This window comes from Castor canadensis, chromosome 7, assembly GCF_047511655.1.
Source record: "Castor canadensis chromosome 7, mCasCan1.hap1v2, whole genome shotgun sequence".
Lineage (NCBI taxonomy): Eukaryota > Metazoa > Chordata > Mammalia > Rodentia > Castoridae > Castor > Castor canadensis.
The window spans coordinates 18,718,111-18,730,665 of record NC_133392.1 but is presented as its reverse complement, the minus strand read 5'-3'; the positions used below and the strand labels follow the sequence as shown (position 1 = coordinate 18,730,665).

At 38.8% G+C, this 12,555-nt stretch overlaps 1 long non-coding RNA gene across 1 annotated transcript in view; it reads left to right on the top strand.

The window, feature by feature from the left end:
* Nucleotides 1-12,555, top strand: part of LOC141424747 (uncharacterized) — a 74,540-nt gene that overhangs the window by 15,067 nt on the left and 46,918 nt on the right. Inside the window, exon 2 of the long non-coding RNA XR_012449629.1 lies at nucleotides 3,068-3,118. This is a non-coding gene — a long non-coding RNA (uncharacterized lncRNA). The remainder of the gene's footprint in view (nucleotides 1-3,067; nucleotides 3,119-12,555) is intronic.

Below are 12,555 nucleotides of genomic sequence, written 5' to 3'. Positions count from 1 at the left end.
TTGTTTCAGGAAGAAAGCATTATGGAAAAACAAACCCTGAGACAAAATAAAATTCACTGCATCCCCATTCAGAATACTGAAAATCTTCCAAGCTGGGAAGATGGTAAATGGGCACTTCAACAGAGAAAGCAACAGATTTCAAAGATTCTGTGGGTATGAGTTCTTTAAATTCATTAGTCATTGCAGATTTATTAGATGGATGCTTGTAAAGCAAAAAGGCAATGAGGAATGACGTCAGTTGAGTCATTAGTGGAGCAGGCTTTTCTCTGATGAGTTCAGATGCCAACATAATAAATGGAAAGTGAGGTTCATGCAGGTAATTAGAAGCCAGACTGGCAACTGAGATGATCCCAGATTTGCTTAAGCAGGAAGGAAGGAAAAGGACCTGTATAAAAGGACACCAAGAATCAGAAACTTCAGCCAGCATGGGCTAACTGGGCTGCAGGATGGAAAGTCTGAGTGTATCATTGCACAAATCAAGGGCAGAGTGGGCAGCGAGGCTTCATGTGACCCTCTCAAGTTTAGAGGCTAGTGAGGAGTAAGTAGATGCACAGATGTGCCTTCCTCACCTTTACACAAGATTCCAGCAGCCCTCCCTGTCCATAAGATGCTAGTATTGTGCTTATTAGAAGCCCAGTCAGTATGAAAGAATCCAAGTGTAGAAGGAAAGAGATTCAACATCTACTTAAGAAGTGCTTACTGGGCAGGTATGGCTTGGCTTAGGGTTCCAAGGGAATCAGGTAATCCTATCAGTCTTACTTCTAAAGGTCTCTTGGAAAATGGCAGCCTGGAAATGATCAGGGAGAGTTATCTGGTTGTTAGCAATGAAGCTTGCAGGGATATCCAATAAAATGGAATCAGAAGACAGCAGGCAGTGGGTAGTGAGAGTACATAGTGGTAGTCACCTGACCTGGATTTAGTTGGACTTCACATATTTTAATTCCTGGTTTTCCCTTTGCTGGCTATATGAGCTTGGACAAGTTAGCTTTCTGAGGCTGTTCTCCATCTGTAAAAAGGAACAGAAAGAGTAACCCATTGAGTTGTCATGGAGGTTAATGAGCTAATTATTATAAATTTCATAGCTGAGTGGCTCATGCCTTTTAGATCAGATATATGATCAAGGGATGTTCACCATCTTCTGGAAGCATGCCTAAATTGCAAGGTCTGCTTTGGATAGGTAAATAAACCACACTTTCTCTAAAGGCTGAGTTATCACTTAGGAAAGTTGTTACAAAGAGTTTCATTCTCATTCATTCCTTAAAGCCTAAAAGGAAGAGGAACTCTTAAGAATCTCTCTTCATTGAGACAAGCTGATCACTTTTTTGACCTAAGTTTGATCATTCATTCTCCAGGGTATGTGCCATGTCGTCTTCAGAGGTCAGTCATCTGTGGCACCATAAATTGATAACTAATTTCTGTCACATATTTCAACAAGTTAAAAAGACAGCATGGCTGGTACTTTTGGCACTCATAGTCTCTCTGGCAGCTAATTTACAAGCTAAATTGAATCATCAGCACCCAATTAAATTCCTCCTGCATCATGGCACAAAATGCTCATTTTTATTTTCTTGATAAAAGGGGGGAAATGGGGAAGAAAAGGAGAGCCATTATGTGTTCATCCACGTATTTCTTTGAATTAAAGTATGTTTCACTCTTGAATTCATCCAGTTTCCTAAGTTTAGTGAAGTAAGGAAATGTTATAATTATATTTCCTGGTTGCCTACATATTTATCTCTGTTGCTGTAATCTCAGTTACTCATTAAACTCCCACTGATTCTATCAAGGTTAAAAAATTTATCTGCACAGATCTCAATATCCGCTGCAGTCCCCAAGCACCCATGAGCTAGCAGCTTTTGTACTGAATCTCATCCAGAAAAGGGGTTCATAATTTCTGGATGGAACCTGCCAGTAAAATATTAAAATCTTTGTTGTCTCCACAACCACCACTAGAATCAACTGCTCTGTCTAGCTGGGACAAAAATGGACAGTTATTCTCCCTGGAAGGAAGGTTGCCAAGTAAGAAGTCAAACCACCCAGCTGCAACTTCCAAAGTCCTATGGCCAGCACCACTGTTTGGTTTCCATATAGCCTTCCACACAAGACAGGAGGGTTGACAGCACCTTCGCTTACACCAGATCCAGTCTCATTTCTGTCTGGACTCTAATTCATGGTCATATCTCCTGCATACAACCTCAGCCTTGCCCTTTAGACTTGATATTTAGATGAGACCAGACATCAGTAAAACCCTTCTCTTAAAGACCATGACTCCAGATTGTCTTTTCAACTTTCCCAGTTTGGTCTATCTTAGGGATGGCTTAGGTTTTGTATTCCTCCAAATCAAATCCTGAGTCAAGGTTCTGATATAAGTTCATGTCAGAAAATACTTTGAGGAAAGGGAAGAAATCCAATGAGAGAGTGTATTAATAAATATGTTACCTTTATAGTCAACTTGTATTCAATCTTACTAGGCATTATCAAAGAGATGATGTGGAGACAACTTGGAGCTTTCTTATAGATGAGTGAGGAAGGTAGGGAATTAATCCACAACCTTTCATCTGTCTTTACTGGTTGAGGATTACATCTGCAGTATAACCCCCTTCCCTGTCCTGTGGCATCCAGATTGTCCTATAAGCAGGGTATACTCCACACCCAAAGAAAGCTTTCAGGCATGGAACCTCAGGAAGCCATAGGGTTTCTGTGCTGATCTCCCATTAAGCTGAAGAGATATAGCCAGGCATCAAAAATATGCAATAAAGACATTATCCCAGCTCAAAATGAGCATATCCTGGTTAGTTACCTGCTCAAGGTCAATCACCAATCAAAGACAGTATTATGGTGGTTGACATCCTCTTCTAAGAACATATCAAACAAAGTAACACAGATGAACACACTGAACCAAATACATGGACCACAAAGCCTCATTTCTGGGTTGGTGTTTGTCTACCATGAGGACAAAAAGTAACTATTGAACAATTCTTACTATATGCCAAGTGTTAGGCAGAATTTTCCATATATTTAATTCTCATGATAATATTGTGAAGTAGACATTCATATTCTCATTTTACAGATAAATCTGCTGAGATTTGGAGAAGTTTATCAATTCACCAAAAATTATACAGTAAGTCATGAATCTGGGCCTGCAGCTCTTCACAGCCTTCCTCCATTTTTCTGGGCCACTGGGAGTTGTCTGCTTTTAGGGACTTTGTGAAGAACACCTTCTCCTTCTCTGCCTCATACCACCACACCATAGATGCTAAATATTGCTCGACTATGATTGACAAGTCAGACTTGTCAGTCATCATAGACTCATAGCTATATTTCACAGCAATCAATTTATGCTTTGGGAGCAAGCAGAAAAAGGCCACATAATTCTCTTGGGAAATCCAGCAAATAAATCCATTAGAGCAAGCTAATCTAGGGCAAGGACCTTATGAATCATCATTTTATCTCCACTATCTAGAACTGAGCTTAGAGTGTTAAGAAGCTTTTAGTATTCATCTATTGAATAAATGAATAAAACTTTAGTATGAATAAATTTAGGAAATATATACAGGGCATAAAGGCTAAGTATAAAAACAGAAAAGAATCAACAATGCACACAAAGAGAACTTAGAATTTTTCCTATTTTCCACTGATCTTATTAACCTAGAAATCTGTATAGAAACTTTCTTTTTGTTTCCTCTTCCACTACTTTCCCAAAGTCTTCTCCTTATGCTTACCCTTTTAAGGCCTTACTAGGCTCTAGATTCCCCCTTTAGATTCCATACTCAGAGGAAATTAACTATCTTTTCTGAATTCCACTTGGTTCCTTCTTAGTATTTGTCCTGATGCACAATGAGAGAAGACATAAAAGTGAGATATTCAAAGTTGAATGGCTAATCTTCACTCTAAAGAAAGTTTGAAGTGGTCAGAAAAAGTGAAGAGTTACTGTTTGCTACAAAGTACATAAAAATAAATGATATTCAAGCTGGGCATGGTGGTACCCTCCTATAATCCCAGCACTTGGGAAGCTGAGGCATAAAGAGTTCAAGGCCAGTCTGAGCTACATAATGCAACCATGTTTCAAGAAAATATAAAACATAAAAACAAGTGACACTCAAGAAAGACACCAAATCCTATCCTCAGTCTCTCTGTTGCAAGGAACAGGTTTCTGAAGTCATGCTAATCCTGGGTCAAACACTGTTTTTCAGTATGAACTTGATGCTTACATTACTTCTTTTCATGAAGTCTTTAGGAGGTATTACATTGATAAAAATGGTCCAAGTTCCTACCTACCAGATTTGTCTGTGTCTCTTCTAGATTATCCTCAAACCTCAGAAGCCTAAATGTTAGGGAGTGAATTCTAAACTATGACAAATGTATCAAGATATTTTATTCCAGTCAGAAATCTTCTATGAGTTTGTTATTCTCAGTCATAGAATTACAAACAGCAAAGTAAAAAAAAAATTACAAATGAAGATATTGAACCAGCAAATGGCAAAGCATGACTTGAACTCAGCAATTAGCAATCTGCACTAACTTGGGTTTTTTACCACACCAAACTGATAGGCTATGGGTGTTTAAAAGGATAATTATTTCTTTAAATAAGGTAAAATCATAACTCATACATAAAAGAACCTATGTCAAAGATTTTATTTTCAGTCCAGATAATGAAAGGTAAGATGTTAGAACTAGTTCAAAAAAGATAAAGAACAGAAATGTACATGTGTGTGTGTGTCTGCATATGGTGTGATGTGTGCACACATGTGCACATACACACATTCAGGAATGTTGAGGTAAATTTTCTGACTCATGCATAGAAAGGAAATAAATCAAATGGGTCTTCACTGGACAAGATCATTTCCATTTCTGTGACCAGGAGTTATTTACATCACCATCAGGTCTCCATAGGTTTACTTGTATCTCTGCAGAATAGAAAATAATGAATATATTCAAAATAGTCAAAAACAATAAAAGGCACAGAACCCTCAAGAACCAGCATCCTCAAGACAATGCCTAGGTTCTATCAAAGGGATACTATGTAAACTTTTGCTCATTTCAATGTCTTTTAAATTTTTTTCTAGTAGTAGAATGACATGGAATTAGACATTTACAAAGGGCTTCATAAAAGGACAATTTGTCTATAAGCCCTTCCAGGCTCTTTCCCAAAATGCTGTTCCCTACCTTAAAATGAAAGTCAGGATCACATTCTAGGGTCCCAGTTTAGAGATCTACACCTAAGTGGGAGAGAAGAGATACTACAGAGACCTCTAGAAACCAAGGGAAGCTCAAACTGCAGCAATTTTTAGCAGAGTAAAATCACAGTGCTGAATTTCTCCACACTCACAGAGCTATTGCCAAGGGCTAATCACTCAGACAGAAAGGGAATAAGCCACCTCACCAGGCAGCCTGGCTTGCTGGTGACCTCACAGCAGTAGCACTCAAACAGTGAAAATCAACTTAGAGCATTTTTTGGATATTTGTTAAGAATTCTGCACTCTCTCCCTTTCTGAAACAAACATTTATGACACACTCTGGGTATTCCTCAGTGGACTAAACATGCTGAAAAGGAGGAACATGGGATGTTTAGAATCTGGCTACCCATATGACAACACAGGGCAAAATAACTACATGCTGTTCATCTGAGGACATGGTAGGACAAGCAAATTTTAGCAGATGTTTACAGGAATACAAGAAAAAGGAGACTTCAGATGGCACAAGGGAAAACTAAAGGATATATGAGTAGACACTTGAGCTGGGTATTAAAAGACAATGGAATTGGATGACAGGAGCCCAGGAAATAGCACTCCACTGCTAGAAAACCACTCACAGCTGTAAATAATTTTGAGTTATAACAAAACACCTCCAATTAATTTCCTGATATCTTGACTCAGAAAAATGAGCCTGAATCTCCTTTCTCCTAAAGTGTTTGTGTAGATAATCACCTGCATCTTGTCCACTTCAAAGACTGGCTAGCTGAAGGATTCGTGGTATCCTAGGAGCATGAATACAGTTACATGGTAGACAGAGGAGATCCTGGAAAAGAATCCATCCTGAACTGAAAGTCAAGCTGTTTCCTGGTCAGTGTAGCATAGGCAGACAATGAGGCTGTTGTGCACACTAGATAAGACATTACATAAAATCTTTGATCCAGGATTTGGCACTTACTAAGCCTTCAGCAATTGCTGCCCTTGAAGCTATCTTGCTGACTCTCAAGAGTGCATTTAGTAGAAGAAAGAGAGCCTGAAAACTTCTCTGATTTTATTTATTATCTATTGGAGCAATCATGATATTTCATGTCAATCATTTACTAGTTGCCCTTTCCATCCCTCCTGCACAATCAAAAAGAAAGAAAAGAAAAAGCTGTCCTTAGTAAGATTAAATCTTTCACTTAAAAACTTATTTTCATCCATCTGGAAGGTCATCAGTTAATGGTGTTTATCTCTATTTTAGAAAACCATTGTTGATGGCTCCACTAATGAGATGGTTTAAAAATAGCAGCTTTGTGAGTCGTATGGTGTTGCACAAAGGACTTTTAGAAGGCTATTGGCTGTCCACAAATAGTCACTTTAGTGCTACATCTTAAATGTAACTGTAAACACTCAGTGAGGCTATTTAATGTTAATGATACCTGAGCAGGGGAAATCAGAGTGGTGGCCTCTCTAGGAGAAACTGAAAGGTCTGAAAATGGGAGAAGTATTGCCTGATAACTGAATAGGATAAGCAGAATGATCCATTTGGAGGCAGAGTAGACTGGTAGCTGAGAGCCTAGGTTTGGGGAATTGTGCTAGCCCTTTGACCTCAAACCTCAGACCTTAACTCTCTGAGACTCTTTGCTGTGGTATGAAGATCCTGTTAAATATTTCTCAAGATTAATGTGAGATTTCACTTAATAAGCATATAAATGGAAAGTGAATGATCCAAAGGAAATCATAAGCCGCAATTGTCAGCATGATCATCACATATTGAATATAAGCAGTACATGCCAGACTCAGGGGCTTTGTCATGTTCCTTCACAGCAGTAAGAGTCAAAGAGTGTCTTTTTCTGGGAGAACTTGCAGAGTTAGGAACCTCTAGACGAAAACTGTGTTCTCTCCCAGATAATTGAGTCCCCTCTATGAGAAAACTAAAAAGAAAGAACTTTCTCCAGACCTGTATGCAATGATTTTGTTTTAGGTCTGCTCACATGAGGATTTTGTAAATAAGATCTGTAGCTGGAGAGCTCAGACATAAGTGAAGGAGCAGAGAGTTCTCCATACTTATTTTTGTGTACTGTATCTGGAATAGAGTTTGGAAATTTCTATTATGTCACCTGGAATCTGTTTTGCCCCACAAAAAAAGTGTAATTTATTTGAGATGATAGTGAAGTCTATTGTTTTTTAACCAGACAGATTCCAGAGATGAGCATAACAACAAAAAAGCAATCTTCAAAAACAAAGTTTGGATACCCCTTTTCAGGATAGGTAATGATCCATACAGATGCAAACACACACATGCAAACATGCAAAGACACACATGTAGACACACACACACACACACACACACACACACACACAAAACCTGCAGACTATAGCATCAAAGTTAGACACTGCACCCAGGATGGGAATTATGTAGTGTGTATGTGTCTTTTTAAAATGAGGATGCAGACGGGCTAGCGAAGAGATGTTTGGGGAAACTTCTTTATAAATGAGGTGATTCTCACCCCACTCTATTTCAAAGTCAACCTCCAGGCAAAATGAATCATCTCTTCAAAGGTGTTTTCCATCAAAGAGCATCCTGAGATTCCATGACAGGTTTCACAGTGGAATTTCAAGTAGATCAATTAATTTACTTTCTTGAACTTTGTAGTCAGCTCTCATCCAATAATTGGGGATTTATGTCCCTGCTAATGAACTTTGAAAATTAGCTTTAGAATCCTAGGCATTCTCAAGCTAGCAACAAACTTAGAATTCACTTATCTAATCCCCTCATTATATAGTGGAAGACCAAACTCTTGTCAGCCAGAATATTAGTGACAGAAACCCCAGGCCAAGATTGGCTCAAATCCAAAAGGAAATTTCTCTTCAAGTAACTGCAAAGTGTAGGGGTAATAACTTCCAACATAGCAATATCAAAGTGGGTAGGCAGCATCAACTGGCAAATATCAGTGTCAACACTTCATTCTGTTTGTCTCTGTTTTGCCTTTATTTTAGATATTCTGTCTCTGAAGAAATAAAGATGGCTGGCCTGACCTCTAGCATATATCCAGAAAGCCTCAAACTCTAACAATACATACAGCCCCGGAGTTTCAGCAAAAATCCTAGAGCTAACACTCATTGACCAATCTATGTAATACAATCATGTGCTTATCCACAAGGAGTAGAGGCACATGCTAGTAGTCAGACTTAGACCACATGCCCACGCCAAAACCATAAGCCAGAGGAGAGGAGGAATTCACTAAGGCTAAACAAAGTTACTCTTATTCTAGAAGACAGAAAAGTAGCTGTTGAAACAAAATAAATTGATGTGTACTGCCAGCATTGAGAAGGGTTATGATTACCCAAACATCACACAGTTAATGGAAGACAGATCTCCCTCACTATTCCGTACCGACTTTTGACTTACTAGGGTCAGGAGAAATATTGTTCAGTGGAATCAGGAAATGGCTTATTTTTGATTCAACAGATTTATTTCTGGTTACCTGAACAGTATCCAAATACACATTGTAACCTAAGAAAATATATAATGAGAAAAGCTACTATGAGTTTAGCAACACCTTTAAAATTAATCACAAATGCATCTACTTACATTTGAACAATAGCCTGTCAGGTATGTGCCAGACATCCTACTTATTCAGTCTAGAGAGAGTTCTTGGTTCCCACATGTGTTCTTCAGTGCCTCACTGGGTCTGCTGCTCAAAAAGTATTGCTCTAATCCAATTTCTGTACTTAAAAGAAGTAACAGTCACTCTCAGAACCTACTCCACGGAGGAGACAGAACTTGAGATGAATATTGTAAGAAGATGGTAGCAGTGTTGAGAAGAGGGATGCTCCTTCCATTTAGTGGGCATTGCAGAACATCAGGAAACTGGCTAGATGAAGAGATGTGGACTGGGAGAATGGTGAGCCAGATTTTGGAGAGCTAGGAAATCAGCTTCTGGCTTCTGTTCTCTGTATCTACTGAATGTGGGCAATACTCAATATACTCTCAGGAAGCCATTTCTCCTGAACCAGTTTGTGAAAATTACAATAAATTCATTTCAGGGTATCAGACTTAGAATAAGTCATAAGAATAAAAATAAGAAAAATAAAAATAAACCCTATCAGGCTCCACTGAATATCATTTGGGGAATGAGCAGAAAACCAAGCCCCTTGTTACCATTTTATAGGAAAAGAGAAATGGACACCAAGAATAGAAATTTTAGGAATACTGCTTGGAAGAGCAGAAGTTTATATACTTTTCTTCTGCTGAAGTGCTTTTCCTGATATTGTATAATCAAATCAGTAAGAATTGATTATTTAATAAGGTTGCCAAATTATCAAAATGATTCCTTCCCTCAAGGGCCCTCTAAGATACTGCTGCTGTGACTCTATAAGCCATGCACTCAGGATCAGCTCCACTATTTTGTTATACTTTATCTTGGCTATTTGAATAGTCAACACTAGACTAACAGAAAGGCCTACATTCTATTTTTTTTAGTACTGGGGTTTGAACTCAGGACCTCATGCTTGCTAGGTAGGTGCTTTACCACTTGAGTCACTCAGCCAGCCCAGGCCTATACACTTTATTATGGAGAAGGCAACTAATGCAGACAGAAACCATTTTGGACACATTCTTGTTCATTTTCTCATTTAATACTTCCAAATACACTGCATGCTAAATTGTTACTTCTTCATCTGAACACAACAAGCTCAGAGAGACTAGCCACTTACTTAAGGGCATATAGCTTACAGTAGCTGAGTTGAGAGTTAAGTCAAGGTCAAAGTCCAAAGTCCATGAGTTTTCCAATATATCATACAACTTTGACAAATCAAAGCATGGGTACTAGGAGTAGCAAAATGGTTTTGTCTATCATTATCCATGACTATTAAAGTGAGAAATACCAAGGACCTTGAATAATTAGAGAAGCTTACTCTGATCAACTCTCATTCCTCTAATTGCAGGTAACCCATAATCAACCTGTTTCCATCCATCCTGTCAATTTTATTTTGCTCTCACTGATTGAGCTTCTATACTCTGGAAACCACTAATGTACTTAATCTAATTTTATTCTCACATAAACTAAATGAATACAAAACTACTTTTCCTCGTTTGACATATAGGAAATCTAAGAAACAAACAAATGAATTAATTTCACTGAGGTCATGCATCAAGGTGGGTCTCTAGCTCTAAACCCAATACACAGCCACACCTGGTACGGTAATGGCTCACTTGCCACCAGCCATTTTTCTCAACCATCTTTCTGCCACAGAAAGTTTCAATTAATCTGTGGCAGGCACTGCCAATTGAGGGTTCAGAAGCCTCCCTACTCAATTACCAACTTTCCCAGAAGAATGGAGATTTCAACAGGGTCCCTCCTTGCTCAAGGTACCAGCTGCCAAGCAGCAACTGGGTGTCCCCTACAAGGCTGAGTGGTGCTGAAGTGGCCAGGTGTCATTAAATCCCTTCCGGGAGCCCTAGCAGCCTGCCAAGCTAATGTTCAGGTGTTAAAATCAACAAGTTTAAAAAGGTTTCACAAGTAACTTCCTCTGCCTCTTGAAGCATTATTGTTCTTCCTGCTGAGGCTACCCTGTTCTGCTTCCATTACTTAAAGTCCTCATGTGCCTCTGATCTTGTAATCCAGGGAAACCATATTCACTTCAGTGTGATCTACTGAAGTGAATAATCATGGAGGTAAATCACCTGCAGCAAACACATGTTTTGTACATTTCCAAAGGATAGGCATGTTTAGTTATCCACTGGTCTACTTACCATAAAACTATGAACCTCCATTATTGTTAAAAAAAAAAAAAGCAGGCAATGCAAAATTAAATCCTAATGATTTGAATCTGAATGTCTCCCAAAGGCTCATGTGCTAAAGGCCTGGTGACCAATTGATGGGCTTTGGGGCAAGTCATTGGATCATGAGGGCACTGACCTCATCAGTGTATTTATCCACTGATAGATTTATAATTTTGTGGCATTGTTAGGAGGTGGTTGAATTTTGTAGAGGGGGCCTACTTGGAGGAAGTAGGTCACTGGAGGCATGCCCTGAAAGGGTATATCTTGTCCTTGGCCCTTCTCTCTCTGCTTCCTAGCCATTATGAGGTGAGCAGCTCCTCTCTACTGTGCCCTTCCACCATACTGTTGTGCCTTACCACAAGTCCAGAAACAATGGAGCCAGCAACCATGGACTAAAACTTCTAAAACCACAAGTGAATATAAGTCTTCCTGCCTTCAGTTATTTTTCTCAGGCATTCTGTAATAGCAATGAAAAACTACAACAGTTCCAAATATCTTAATTCTTAATTCTCTTATCTTGGTCTGAAATATTCTTCCTTGGTTAATCAAAGACTCTAACATTAACAGACAAGTTTATAACCTAAAAAAACAGGATTTATTTAAATTATCTTTGTAGTGGCCTTGTGTGTTTAGTTCAAGATAACACAACCATTGATGATCATAATGTGAAATAGAAATGGAAGGTGGCCAGTGGAAGCTCAGAGAGCTGGGGTTCAGAGTCTAAAAGAAGAAACAAACCTCCAGAGTGTATTCCAACCTTCTACATTCTACAGATCTACTCCATCTTCACTTGATACTCCTGCAATTTTTACAAACATTTTCAGATTGTCTATCGTATGTCAGGACAGCCTCAGACACCAGAGACACAGTATTTAATAATATGATGCTTGGGTGCTCCCAAACCACTTGCTCAAAATGATCCACAGGAATACTTGTCAGCAGAGAAGGACATACAATTCCTACACAAACTTAAAGAAGGGGGCCTGACACAGTGGCTCAGGCCTGTAATCCCAGATATTTGGGAGGCACAGACAGGAGGATGGTGGCTCAAGGATAGCCCAAGCCAAAAAAAAAAGTTAGTGAGACACCATCCTATTGACGACTTATTGAGCTTTCCAATTTCAGAATTTCAGGTTTTTTTCCCCTAGGGTTTTTGTATCTTTACTGAATTTCTTTTTCATACCCTACATTGTCTTTCTTATTTCATTCAGCTATTTATTTGTATTCCCTTTTAATTCATTTAGATGTTTATACAGGTCCTCTTTAATTTTCTTGATCATTTTTTATAATGATTATCTGGGCTTTCTTCCTCTTTGCTATCCTTAGAATTTACTACTGTAGGGCTGTTTGACCTTTGGGGGGGTGTCATGTTGCCTTGTTTATTTGTATTTCTTCTGTTTCTTTGTTGAGATTTGCACAACTGAGGCCAAGTTGTTGGTTGAAAGTTTTAATCACCTGTTAAAGTTAAGTTGCAGTTAAAGTGCTCTCAATGTTCAGACAGGACTGTATAATGGCAGGACGGTGGTGCAGTTTCCCACCATTGGACTAGGGGATAGCTCAGTAGTCAAATGGTCCCCTTCAAGCTCAAGGAACCAG